Source organism: Galleria mellonella, unplaced genomic scaffold (genome assembly GCF_026898425.1).
Source record: "Galleria mellonella isolate WM207_F2 unplaced genomic scaffold, CSIRO_AGI_GalMel_v1 utg36, whole genome shotgun sequence".
NCBI lineage: Eukaryota > Metazoa > Arthropoda > Insecta > Lepidoptera > Pyralidae > Galleria > Galleria mellonella.
Window position 1 is genome coordinate 7,624,972 of NW_026442086.1, and position 14,620 is coordinate 7,639,591.

Here is a 14,620-nt window from a genome sequence, read left to right on the forward strand (position 1 = left end):
TATATTATTAAATTAAAAAAAAATATGTACAACAGGCGAGCTTAATTATATAAGAGTTCTATTCTAGAGAATCCTAAGTGGAAAGGAACATTATTAAAAAAAAAAACTATCGCAGAATAAAAAAAAACTGACAATAAAAAAAAAGTTACACTTAGACAGCTGACTGGATATAATAATAATAGCTTGAGACATATTCTGCAGAACGCATCTTTTTAGAGTACATTTATAAATTTTGTATTTTTTTTTTTGTTTTTCGATATCTGACAATGTCATGTTTCTGTTATTAAACTTTTTTCTCTACCACAAGCGGCGACCGTTTTATTATTTCGTAAAATATACACTTCTTTTTTAAGAGCATGTCTCTCGTTAAAACATATAAACTATATATTGACTCCGACAGTTTATGAGTTGGAGCATACAATATTTACATAATATAAGGACAATGTCCGCTTCCATCGACATCTGCTACATAGTACGGCCGAACATTGTAGCTACTGACGGCTCTATGATGCGAAGACAATGTTTAAGACTCCGCTGTGCACAAAATGTTGTTGATGTCGCATTCCTTTTATTTGTAAACTAGCAACGCGCCCTGGGTTCGCACGGATGCAATATATAAACTATTGTAGTATCAGTGTGGAGTAATTAATAATATAATTAATGTATCCATTTTTTTTAATGCAACTTAGAATGGCAAACAAGCTGACGGCCCACCTGATGGAATATGGTGACCGTCGCCAAGACATGAGCAGTACCATGGATATAATATACTATTTCGCCCATGATACCCCCCTTGCGTTGCTATTCCGGAGAACTAAGGTGTTATTCCTCTGTACCCTGTAAATTCACTGCCATATACCACCCTTCGAACCGAAACACAACTATACCAAATTTGGAGTTTACTGTCGACTGTTCACTGTGACTTCGCCCGCGTTATCGTGACACGTTTACTGTCCAGGATATAAAGTAGCCCATACCCTTTTCCCTTATAGCACGTCTATACCAAATTTCTTATTGATTGGTTAAACCGTTAATACACTATAAAATAAAAAACACACAAACTCACTTTCGTAGGGGGGAAAGGGAGTGTTAGCAATGGAGTTTGACAGCCCCGTTACTAGCAATATGCCTTTTTAGGTCGTTCCCCCTGGAAACCATCGTGAACAATTCTTGTTGAATTCGTCACGATGGGCTAACTGACCTACTTCATCCTCACCTATCATCCTTCACTGGTGCCCCGCCTGTGTATACCGATGGCGCGGGTGGGGCTACCATTCCATTATCATCCATTAAAAAAAACTCACTTTCATATTTATAATATTAGTAAGGATCATTCCTAACATCTACTAAGTTCTCCAGATTATTTTTTAGACCCAATTTATGGAAATTCCGCGTGCATATTAATTATTAAGGAAAAATCTGACGCAAGAGGTCGTATCATTATCGTATAGTCTACAAGAATGATAACTGTATAATCTATAGGCGACGGTTACCACTTTCCATCAGTAAACAATACTGAATAAGAGCTTGTCTGTGAGCCATTGGGACGCCCGGGGCGTCACTTTGGCTAGAGCCATAGTTCCTATAGTGGTCCAGGTAGACCCTCAGTGGTTCACGGGAGACAGGGATTGGAGGGGGGAAAGGGATTGTTAGTAATGGAGACTGAGAATCTCATTGCTAGCAATATACCCAACCAGGTCGAACTCCTCGCGGTTCTCCCTGGAAACTATCGTGGTTAATTCCTGTTGAATTCATCATGATGGGCTAAGTGGCCGTTTTCATTCTCATCTATCACCCTTCACTGGTGCTCCGCCAGCGTATCCCGTTAGCGCAGGCGGGGTTACCGTACCATTTTCACCCATCAAAAAAAAATTCGTAAGCAGGTGTCCTAGAAAATGCAATCATATTACAATGTAAAATAATAACAATCATCATCACCATTCATCATCATTTCAGCCATTATTCGTCCACTGCTGGACATAAACCTCCCCCATAAAATGCTATAACATAATAACAATAATTATAATTAATAGTGTAACAATGACATATTTAAAACAAAAGAAAAAAAAATCACACATACAAAACAAAAAAAAAAACTATTTTATACATATAAAAAAACCACTCCGAATGGTGAGCTTTCTAAATGAGAATTGATTGGTTCCTTGTGCTGTGAGTAGATGTCAAAAAAGTAAAGTTGGTTGGAATTACTTTTTTGATCGGCCAATTTTATTTTTTCGACATCCACTCATAGCACATTCAATTATTAAACCAATCAATTTTCCCTTTTTTTCTCGAAAATTATTAATTCCTGGTTAGAATTCAGCCGCAACGCAAATTTCCATAGTCAGATCTAATGTTCACATTTTTTGTCGAGTTTTGGGAAATGTTAGAAATGTACGGGTAACTTCACGGGGATCAGCAAAATTTTCAAAGTGATCTATGACAAAAAAAAGTCTAGGAACCTCTGGACTGTTGGTCCTTTTATCTTTTAATTCGTTTGTTTATTTATAAACAGTACCTATATAAGTTGATTGGTGAAATCGCAGACTTTTAGTTTTCTTTCAGCTTGTTTCCCATTCTACGTTTATAAATAAATAAAAAAAAAATAAAACAAAACTACTCTTCAATCATAGAATACGGTTTTATCCAAAATTCGTAATCTAAGCTCGCGTCATTACCCTGACATTGTTTAAAAAAGTTTTTTCCTTATTTTTTTTTTTATTATCGGTGTTAGTTGACGCCTGTGGGGTGATAGGTCGTCATTTTATACAGTTATACGGACTTATCTCGGAACAAACACGTCATTGCAATGACTATTGAATACATTTTATTCCAGTGGTATAAACCATCAGTTTTAAAACTGCACGGCCTTTTTGCCGACTATAAAACGAGAAGGAACGAGAGGGGCAAAACTATTACAAAGTACAAGGAAAAAAATTAATAAAAAATATTGTCAAAGGCTATATGTTTTAATTTTTTTCTATTTACAAAAGTCTGTAGCGCAGTGGTGATACGTGGCTTTGCACAAATGAGGTATAGATATTTATTTATTATTTATTTATTTACACTTTATTGCACCAAGTAAAAAGAGAAATAACAAATACAGTAAATATTAATGAGAAGTGATACAAAAGGCGGCCTTATCGCTACGCAATAAAAGAGCTCAGATGTACGAATTAATTATGACATTTTTTTTGTAAATACAAAAATAAAAACATTTTGATCTCGTGATTTCGTCCGCGTTACTGGGATATGTTTAATGACCGGGATAAAATGTATAAGGCCTATATCCATTTCCATCTCATAGTATATGTTTAACAAATTTTATAGTAATTGATTAATTAAGCTATTAAAGCGCTATAAGGTAACATACAAACAAAGAAACTCACTTTTACATTTATAAGTAAGGATTTTCTTTGTTTACACTTGACTTTAGAATTACATGTGTGTTATGGGACTAAATGAAAACTCAAAGGATTAATTGACAAGAAAAAAGCTAAAAGAAATCTAGTCTGAAAGGTCTAAACAAGAGTGCGTCGCAGTTACTTTTAACAAACGTACAATTTATATGGAATGTATATAAACTGCAATGATGATGACGACGATGATTTATACAAACTCCAATCCAACGGTATTTGCTCGGGGGGAAAGGGATTGTTAGTAATGGAGACTGAGAATCCCATTGCTAGCAATATACCCAACCAGGTCGACCTCCTCGCAGTTCTCCCTGGAAACTATCATGGTTAATTCCTGTTGAATTCATCATGATGGGCCAACTGGCCTGTTTTCATTCTCATCTATCACCCTGCACTGGTGCCTCGCCAGCGTATCCCGTTAGCGCAGGCGGGGTTACCATACCATTTTCACCCATAAAAAAAAACGGTATTTGCTCGGGGGGAAAGGATTGGGAGGTTCATCCCCGTTGCTATCAATATACCCTATCAGGTCGACCTCCACGCGGATTTCCCTCTGGAAACCATCGTGACTAATTTATCGTTAAATTTGTCATGGTGGGCTAACTGACCTATCTTTTCATCCTCACCAATCATCTCTCACTGGTGCTCCGCCAGTGTATACCGATAGGTAACCATTCTACAATCATCCATTAAAAAAAAAACGGTATTGCTCGGTACATTGTAAACCAATACAAGACTGCAATTACGTATATTTAAAAACTGTAATTACGTATTCGTGCGGTTTCTATTTATCCTGTGGCATAATTTATCCAATCACTGTTGGAGCGTTAACGACTACTATATCTGCCATGTTTGGATTTTTTGTCAAATTATTATTTACGTACGGTCAATATTAGAATTTTGTGCACTATATTCTATTTCATTAAATCCAATTTTGATTTTTTTATTCAATCGACTTCGAAAAAAGATCGTAAATTCGGTCGTACTTTTTTTAATTGTCCACTGTTAAACATAGGCCTTTGGGGGATTGGCAAACGGGTTCACCAACAGTTAGGCTTTGGTGATGTTTTAAGAGCTCTGCTGCCCATCCCTTGACCACTAAATTTCCTTAGTCGCCTCTTATGACAGGCACAGGAAAGGAAGTCTATTCTATGACGGACACCACATGGCTTTTTTTTTATGTTTATTATAACTCTGTCAGTTTTTAATTCTTTTTAATATTTTAAGGGCTTTTACCTTCTTCTTTTACCATTTCTACTTCCTAGTTCCATATTAATTTCTATAGGACTGTCTTTTTTTTAATTATTCGAGCAAAACTAAAAACAAAACATGTCGAAAAATCTCCTCAAATTATATCTCTCCAAAAAATCCCTTACATACTTACCACCAAACTTTGGTTTACATTTGGATAAGCGAAAAAGAAAATAATATATATATATCATGAAATGAAATTTCGAAGTTTCGGACTCAATTTCGTGTTTTTATTCACGCCTAAATCGAATCGAATGAAGCTTAACATTTCGTTCGTCATAAATCCTACCATAAAAGTCCCAAGGAATAATATTTTCATATTTTTAATGTTTAAAACGTAAGTATTATGTAATTTAACCATAAAATTTGTGTTTCGTTCAGTTCCGAAATTTCGGAAAACATTTCATGGTAGGCCCTCTATTCAAATCAATGATTAAAATGTCTCGTGAACTGCAGACGTAGATCATACTCGTAAATATCAAAGTACGTAATTGACTGCAGCTGCGTACACACAAATCAATTGAAACTGTACGGTTTCGTATTTCATGGTGAGGATTAATTGGAAACCAAAGTAGCTAATTGAAAGAGATCGCTCTTAGCGATAAGGTCGCCCATTGTTTTCACAGTGTGAACACTTCTTGTAATCTAATGTTTGTATCTATTTATACTACTACTGTTATGTTATCGTTTGTAATTCACCACAATAATATATTATTAAATTCCCTATTTATTGTTTTTTTTTTTAATGCATCATTAATGGAATGGTAACCCCACCTGCACTGGGGGAAAGGGATTGTTAGTAATGGAGACTGAGAATCCTATTGCTAGCAATATACCCAACCAGGTCGACCTCCTCGCGGTTCCCCCTGGAAACTATCATGGTTAATTCCTGATGAATTCATCATGATGGGCTAACTGGCCTGTTTTCATTCTCATCTATCACCCTTCACTGGTGCTCCGCCAGCGTATCCCGTTAGCGCAGGCGGGGTTACCATACCATTTTCACCCATCAAAAAAAAAACCCCACCTGCACTAACGGTATACGCTGACGGGACATCAGTGAGAGATGATAGGTGAATAGTGAAAAAAGCAGGTCAGTCAGCCCATCGTGATGAATACACCTGGAACTCAGCACGATGGTTTCCAGTGGGAACCGCGTGGAGGTCGACCTGACAGGGTATATTGCTAGCAATGGGACTGGTAGCCCGCATTACTAACGATCCCTTCCCCCCAATTTATTGATATTGTATTATCAGGAATCATCATTATATAAGCCGTTAACTGTTCTCAAGGGAGGGGGGAGGGGGTTGTTGTTGTTTGTAATGGGGGCTAAGGACCCAATGCTAGCAATATACAATTATTATTAAGGTACAATTATTCTTCATACTCCTGGACAGATTATAGTATACTTTTCATCACGCTACGCTCAATAGGAGCAGAGCAGTGAAGGGAAATGTGTCGGTTACATCAAAACCACTGAACCGTGAGGAAGGACATAGGCTAATTATTTTACGAAAAACGACGCAAACGCGGGCAAAGTCGTGGGCAACAGCTAGTATTATAAATAAGTTATTCAAATTGGATTTTTTCAAATACCAACGAGATCTTGTATTATCAGAACTCAACAAACAAACATGCAGTATCAACATATTATATATCCAGAAGCAAACAATACATCTGACTCAACGCATTTGGATCGTAATTAGTGTGCAAATAAACTTAACTAACGAGCTAGTTATCGGCCAGTTAACGCTGTACAAACTGTACTTAGGCAAACCTAGGGTTCATATTTATTTATTTAGTTTCAGAGATGTTTTCTCCCACGAACACTCAGGTTATGGAATAAACTCCCTGCTGAAATTTTCTCAAGAGATTACAGCATGGGGTAAAGTAAAGTTATATATATGTACAGTATAAAATATATAGTAAAATATATATGTATGGTATATAAATAAATATATACATTAACATACATATACTTAATAGCACAATTAAATCAGGAGGAAATTAAGAGAGAACGGGAAAACAATACTAAAAAGGGGCAGAAAGTAGAACAGGCGTGTAAAGTTATTGTTTGCAAGATTGTTTACAAAAAACAATGTTCATAAAATGAATCAAATATCTATAGTTTATCAATCATCATTAACTTTCACCAATCAATCACCAATCACTATTCCTATCCATTCTCCTATCCTTATAAGCTCCCTTCCAAGTAACTACCCATTCATCAATCATCCATTATCATCCATTTCAGTAACTTAACCACTCACCCGTCTTCCCCCTTTTCTACTATACTTCCCTGATTGCTCATGCACCGAAACCCTCAAACTCTTAACCACATAAACTATTGTCCACATTACATCCCACCTTACTTCACACACGATCCAACTAGACACTCGCTATTTAACCTTATCCCTTTCATACCTGATAGAAGGAAGCGTATCCCGTTAGCGTAACTTTTATTATTAGAGATCCCAAATCCAAAAATATACAAAATATATCTATAGTATGTTTAAATTATGTAATCAAAACTAGATAGGTATCCACTCATCATCATCATCATATCAGCGTTTAACTGTCCACGGCTGAACATAAGCCACTCCCTTGGGGGGTTTGCTAGTAGTTGCTACACTTGGCAGGCGGATTGGCAACCGCAGTCAGGTTTTAGAGATGTTTTAAGAAGGATGCTGCTGCACATTCCTCGCTCTTTCTTAGTCACTTCTTACGACACTCACGGGAAAGGAAGAGGGTGGCCTATTCTATGCCAGGATCATACGGCCACTACCCATTAACAAACATTATTTGAAAGAAAGAAATAAACTTTATTTTACAGAAATATGCGACTCCACCCACACAGGGGTAAAAAAAATTTAAGATTTATAATAACGGAACTACACACAAAATATTTATATATAAATACAGAATATAAAATAAAAAAATACAGGATTAAATCATATTCATACAGGATTAGGTGCTAAAACGGAAATAGTTTGGTAAAACAACACACATGAGCGCCGTAATAACAATGTCGCTGTGATTACATTCGAGCGGCTGCGCCGACACACAAACATTGTTGGCGTACCATACCATCATGTTACATTTTGTCTGTTTTTCCGCTTTTAAAAAGATTGTAAAAGCGTTACATTGTGTTTTACTGATACTGAGAAACAGCCCAGTGAATTGTAGCCGATTTAATCTGTCCCGATAAATAGTAATTTAGGTGCACTTTGTTGATACGCTGTACATACAGTTTTATGGGTGAAAACACGCGTTTAATGACTTTAGATAAATAATGTACAAACTATCAAAACAATATGTACCAACTTATGTAATCATACTACGTACATGTACATAACATGAGCTCGATTCTCATTACAATCGTATTTTTTTCTGAACCGATTGTTTTTTAACCGACTTCAGAATAGGAGAAAGTTTTTCTTTGGCTTTTTTATGTTTATTAACCCAGAACTCTGTCATTTATGAACAGATTTGGAAAACTTTTTTTATTTGGAAAAATATACTTTCAGATTAGTTATTTTAGTGACAATTATACCATCGATAAATTAGTTTGCCATTTGTCTTGTGGCGATGGTCAGACAAAAGAGGTCGCGAGTTAACATTAGTGTTGCACAATACAATGAAGATAAGAATGAAAACCCAACGCCACATATACACTCGAAAATTACACGAATTTTCCTGAGTAAATGACTCAAATAAAAAATTAATTACCTTTAATATGTGTTTAAAAAATTTTCCGCGGAATCGTTATACTGATACTGATCATAACACAATTATAGACACAAATTGCTGCAAATCTGTTCTAAATATATAATACGTCTATTATATAATTTGGATAATGATACAAATTCGGTCATGAACAATCCATATAATTGCTATGTTATGTACATACCTACATACATATTCGGTATGTAAACGGATTGTCATCGTCACCGAACAATGACTTCTGAGGGCCTACCATGAAATGTTTTCCGAAATTTCGGAGCCAAAAGGAAACACAAATTTGATGCTAAAATTACATTATACATGCCGTTTGGAAATATTAAAAATGATAAAATATCATACCTTTAGTCTTTTATGATAGGATGTATGACGAACGAAATTTTAAACTCCATTTATTGGTCCGACTAGCGGTCCGTCCCGGCGTCGCACGAGTGGACATTTTTAACATTTCCCTTCACTGCTCTGTTCCTATTGATCGTAACGTGATAAAAAGTATACTATAACCTGCCCGGGAGTATGAAGAATAATTGTACCAAGTTTCGTTAAAATCCGTCTAGTAGTTTTTGTTTCTATAACGAACATACAGACAGACAGACAGACAAAAATTTTACTCATTGCATTTTTGGCATCAGTATCGATCACTAATCACCTGCTGATAATTATTTTGGAAATATATTTCATGCACAGAATTGATTTCTCTACAGATTTATTATAAGTATAGAAGACTTTGGTATAAACAAAAACAAGAGATTGAATACTGAAAATTCGAAAATTCATTTCATGGTAGACCCGCTGGTTCTTGTAAAAAAAAAACCTTTTATTTTAAATACATGTTTAGGTATCGCATTAGACTGATTGGTCATACACCAATATTGACTAATAGTGTGACGAATCGAACTATTCATTATAGAAATAACAACAAAATGTACTAACAATATCTCTATATAGTATAAAACAAAATCACTTCTCGCCGTCTTTACGCTTAGATCTTTTAAACTACGCAACGGAATTTAATAATAATAATACTCTCGAGGGTGTTTTTGGTGGATGTCACCATACCGCATGACGAGAACCTCGTGAAAGCCGAAACCGAGAAAAAGAGAAAATATCTCGACCTGGCTCACGAGGTGACCGAAATGTGGGGGTGACATCTACCGAAATCATCCCAATCGTTATGTCGGTGAACGGTCTTATCCCAACCAGTCTGGAACAACATCTCAGACGGTTGGGATTCCGAGGCGGCTCACTCCCGGGAAAGATGCAGAAAGTGGTGCTCTTAGATTCTGCCCGTATTGTACGCCGGAAGAAAGGGGTAGTCCATTATATGCTGGCACCTGACGGCTGTATTCATACAAATTTATAATTAGTAAAATAAACTTTCATTTGAAAAAAAAAAGGGAACAGTCGAGTTTCTTGCTCGATTTTTTGGCTAAAATTGCAAATTGAACGATTAATTAAATAACCAAAAGAATGGCCTATTAAAGATGCTTTAAATAAAATTAATTTGGTAAAAAAATCATATTTTTTATTCATTATGAATTAACTTTTTTAATTTTCTCAAGATTGAAAAAAATTTCGTGGTGTAAAATCTTAAATTGTAAAGTTCCATTTAGTGATTAGCACCACTATGTTGCGAATTGTGATAGCATCGATGCAACATAGTTGCAACGTGCACGCCATCTAGGAAAATCGAATGAAACATAACGGAAATAGAATTCATTATGGCGTCAATTTGTATGGTGAGCTCCGTTGCATTATTGATATAATTTGTTTCAATACAACCTAATGAAAATGTAAACAAATCAATGATTACCTCAATGTAAGACAGTTTGCTGATATTCTACAGTAGTACAAATAAGAAATCGTTTAAATTAGTAGATGGAATGTTTCGTATTTTTTATGTTTTTTTTTTATACAACTAACAATGGCAAACAAGCTGACGGCCCACCTGATGGAAAGTGATAACCGTCGCGTATAGACATGAGCAGTACCATGGACATAACAGAGTATACTGTTTCGTCCATGATACCCCCCATGTATTGCCATTCCTGAGGACTCAGGTGTTATTCCTCTGGGCCTTGTAAATTCACGCCATATTCTACCCTTCAAACCGAAACACAGCCATGCAAACACAACTGCTTCACGGTAGAAACACGAATGGGACAGAGGTACCCAAGCAATCGACTTTTGTACAAAGTCTCACTCTGAAAGGATATTCTTACAATTTAGTTCCATAAAAATTTTATCAAAATCATAGTTTATGTTTTAAACCAAAATAACTGGATTGCAAATGAATTTTTTTTTCGTTTTTTTTTTCTTGTGAAATACAATCCTAATTTTATTGTTAAAAGTCAAGCTCGCACTCGCGTCCCAGTCGCTTATGACTAAGGATCACGAATCGTTTCCGAAACCAGTCGAGCTTTCTCGAGATAATTACACGTAAGTTAAACTAATAGTTATTACATTAAAATACAATCTTAAATTACTACTAATTTCATTTAAAGAGTGTTACTGTAACAAATTTCAACAAAGACAGAAAGCAGACATGTCACTTTGAAATAAGACTAGACAACGGCCGACGCGAACGAAGTCGCAGGTAAAAACTAGTAATGTATACATGTAACAGATAGCCAATGATAAATATTTTATATTTCTACATTGATATACATGCACCTACAATGCATGCGTTTCATCGAGGCTAGTCTCGTTAAAGCTGAGACAACAATAATCGACGGACATTGATCGCGCGTAGGGTTGCCTCGCCATACATCTAAATTAATATTAAAAAAATTTTATACAACTTAGAATGGTAAACAAGCTGACGTTCCCACCTCGGAAGCAACGAGGAGCTTTCATCATCTATAACCAGCTACCAATTAAAAAAGTATGTTATCATTAATGAACTATTTCAAAATTTATATATATATATATATATATATATATATATATATATATATATATATATATATATATATATATATATATATCTATTTATTTATATTTTTTTTGGTGTAACATTCATATATTGTGTATGTAAATATTTGATAATAAAACGGTGTCGCGTATAGGCGCTGAAACGCACATCAGTCCAGTAAGAGCTGAGTTTGTACCTATTGCCAGGAATACGGGTACTTCACAATGTATTTATTAATATATTTTTTTTATACAACTTACAATGGCAAACAAGCTGACGGCCCACCCGATGGAAAGTGGTAACCGTCGCCTATAGACATGAGCAGTACCGTGGACATAACAGAGTATACTGTATTGTCCACGATAATCTTCATTCGTTGCCATTCCTGAATCCAGCTTGTTTTAGTAACAAATACATTTTGTTCTTCAAAAAAATGGTTCGTAAATAGATCAGAATGGAGATTTTACTTGGCAACAAGCAGACTCTGCTTCGTAAAAAAAAAAAAGAAAATATAGTCTAAACAAATAACGTACATTTGTGAGATAAATCCGAATTTGTTTACGATACTAGCCGAAAATAAAAGTCAAGGCTAAAGCCATAGAGTATTTATTCTATGTTAAACGATAAAAGGATTAGTGCGATTCTACGGTACGTACTACACCAGTCTTTATAGCCGACTTAAAAAATGTGAACATTCTGAATTCGACTACATTTTTGTATTTTTCGATTTTGATGATTAATTTTTATTCGAAACCCTATTTCCAGCCATAGATTCCATATAAATCATAAAATTCGTTCCGAATTCGTTCGAATCTCAGGAATATAATAAAATTATACCTAAATAGAGGTAATAAGAATTAGAGATCCCCTATGAAACTAACTAAATAATAACCAAAAGTACAAAAAAAAATATAAAATACCAATTTATCGTTCTCTCTATTTACACGTGCGAAGCCGGGCAGATCACTAGTTTACAATATTAGTAAGAACTACACTAATTAGACTTCAAGAATTGACAGTTGACAACCCTAATTGCATACGATGCACGATGGCACAAATCGATTGCATGCACGGCATTGACTGTCCATTGACACCATTAGACGCGCCGCTGCGCCGGTCGCGGTGGTGCCATGGCGCACACGTCAAAGCGTACACCATTGTTATTAGCCATATCATTTACTCAACAGCTTGCAAAATATTAGGTAATTTAGGGTGAGTATACTATATTATGCAACATAGAGGGGGGAAAGAGTTTGTCAAGAATAGGGTCTGGCAGCCATACTGCTAGCAATATACCTTTTATCAGGGCAACCTCCACGCAGTTCCTCTTGGAAACCATCATGGTTAATTCCTATTGAATTCGTCACGATAGGTCAACTGTCCTGCTTTCATCTATATCTATCTATCACTGGTGCCCCGCCAGCGTATACTTATAGCGCAGGCGGGGTTATCATTCCATTATCATCTATTTAATATAAGACCTAGTGACAAATCCTAGATGGCACATCTGCTGGAAAGTATTTTTTTTTATACAACTTAGAATGGCAAACAAGCTGACGACCCAACTGATGGAAAGTGGTAACCGTCGCCTATAGATATGAGCAGTACCGTGGGCATAACAGAGTATACTGTTACGCCCATGATACCCTCATGCGTTGCCATTCCTGAGGACTCAGGTATTATTCCTCTGTACCCTACCCTGTAGGCTACGGAGAAATGTCCACACTTCTTTACGAAATCCTTTTTAATCCAACGTGTCCACATTACCTTCAGGAAAGGTTCCAATTTCGAGAGATTGAGGTTCGTCTGAGATGCAGTAATAAGTTCATTATGGGTTTGTTTTGAGGAACACAATTTTAAATTATTACATGTACAATTTACATGTTTGTATGTAAACGCACGAGTATACATACGTAATAGTATATAAACGATTACATAAACTTTCAACAACGATCCTACAGTGCGTAAATAAGGAAAACCAACAGCTATTATAAATTGTGTATTACAAAACATCATAATAAAAGTTTATATTATATTACAGGTAATATAGTAAACATGTAAAGAAAAACAACACTTATTATTTGACTTTACATATTTTTTCATTATACAAATTTTACTATTGTATACCTACATAGTGAGCTCACGGTCGGGTGCCTGCGCTAACGGTATACGCTGGGAGGAAAGGGATTGTTAGTAATGGAGACAGAATCTTATTGCTAGCAATATACCCCATCAGGTCGACCTCCTCGTGGTTCTCCCTAGAAACTATCATGGTTAATTCCTGATGAATTCATCATTATTGCTTAATTATTATTCATAACTGACCTGCTCTTTCATCTCACCTATCATCCCTGGTGCCCCACCAGCGTATACCGTTTTTTTTATGGGTGAAAATGGTATGGTAACCTCGCCTGCGCTAACGGTATACGCTGGCGGAGCACCAGTGAAGGATGATCGATGAGTATGAAAACAGGTCCGTTAGCCTATCATGATAAATTCATCAAGAATTAACCACGATATTTTCCAGGGGGAACCGCGAGGAGGTCGACCTGGTTGGGTATATTGCTAGAAATGCGATTCTCAGTCTCCATTACTAACAATCCCTTTCCCTCGCCGCTTGAAATATGGTCCCGGAGTAGAATGGACCACCCCTTTTTTTGCCCATTGGTGTCGTAAGAGGTGACTAAGGTAACTTAATGGATGAGGGATGGACAGCACTGTTCCTCTTAAAACATCACTAAAACCTGACTACCGTTGCCAATCCGCCTACCAAGCGTGGAAAGTACTGGCAAAACCCCCCCTATACAAATACAAACAGATATCAAGCACATAACACTAATGTGAATATAAATTCTCTATCTACGACACAACTATAAAGGTAACATTTATAAATTATACCTATCTAGAAAAGATTAATGTTTCTCCTTTAACTTAAATACTTTGTTTTGAATTCCTTTGCCTTAATTTGTATACACAATGTAAACAAAAAATAAATCGCAAAGCAAGAGCCGCGAGCATGCAAGTCGCAACAGCAAAACTACTAAAGGCACGCAAGGCCAGACAATTCCGGACCGCTTCACGCATTTTGATTTATTATTGTTTCAATATCGCAACAAGCATTACTATAATATAATCCTACTATCTAATATCATATATATAAAATTCTCGTGTCACGGTGTTTGTTACCAAACTCCTCCGAAACGGCTTTACCTATTTTCATAAAATTTTGTGTGCATATTCGGTAGGTCTGAGAATCGGCCAACATCTATTTTTTAATACCCCTCAATGATAAGGGTGA

At 35.9% G+C, this 14,620-nt stretch overlaps 1 protein-coding gene across 3 annotated transcripts in view; it reads right to left on the reverse strand.

Moving 5' to 3' along the window:
* Positions 1-14,620, reverse strand: part of LOC113520719 (amyloid protein-binding protein 2) — an 84,445-nt gene that overhangs the window by 28,369 nt on the left and 41,456 nt on the right. Inside the window, exon 1 of one of the 3 annotated variants that reach the window (XM_052897508.1) lies at positions 13,368-13,384. The exons of the other annotated variants lie outside the window; for them this stretch is intronic. The gene's annotated coding sequence lies outside the window, so the exon portion shown is untranslated. Of the gene's footprint in view, positions 1-13,367; positions 13,385-14,620 lie in introns of those variants that run through there. 3 annotated transcript variants of the gene reach the window in all.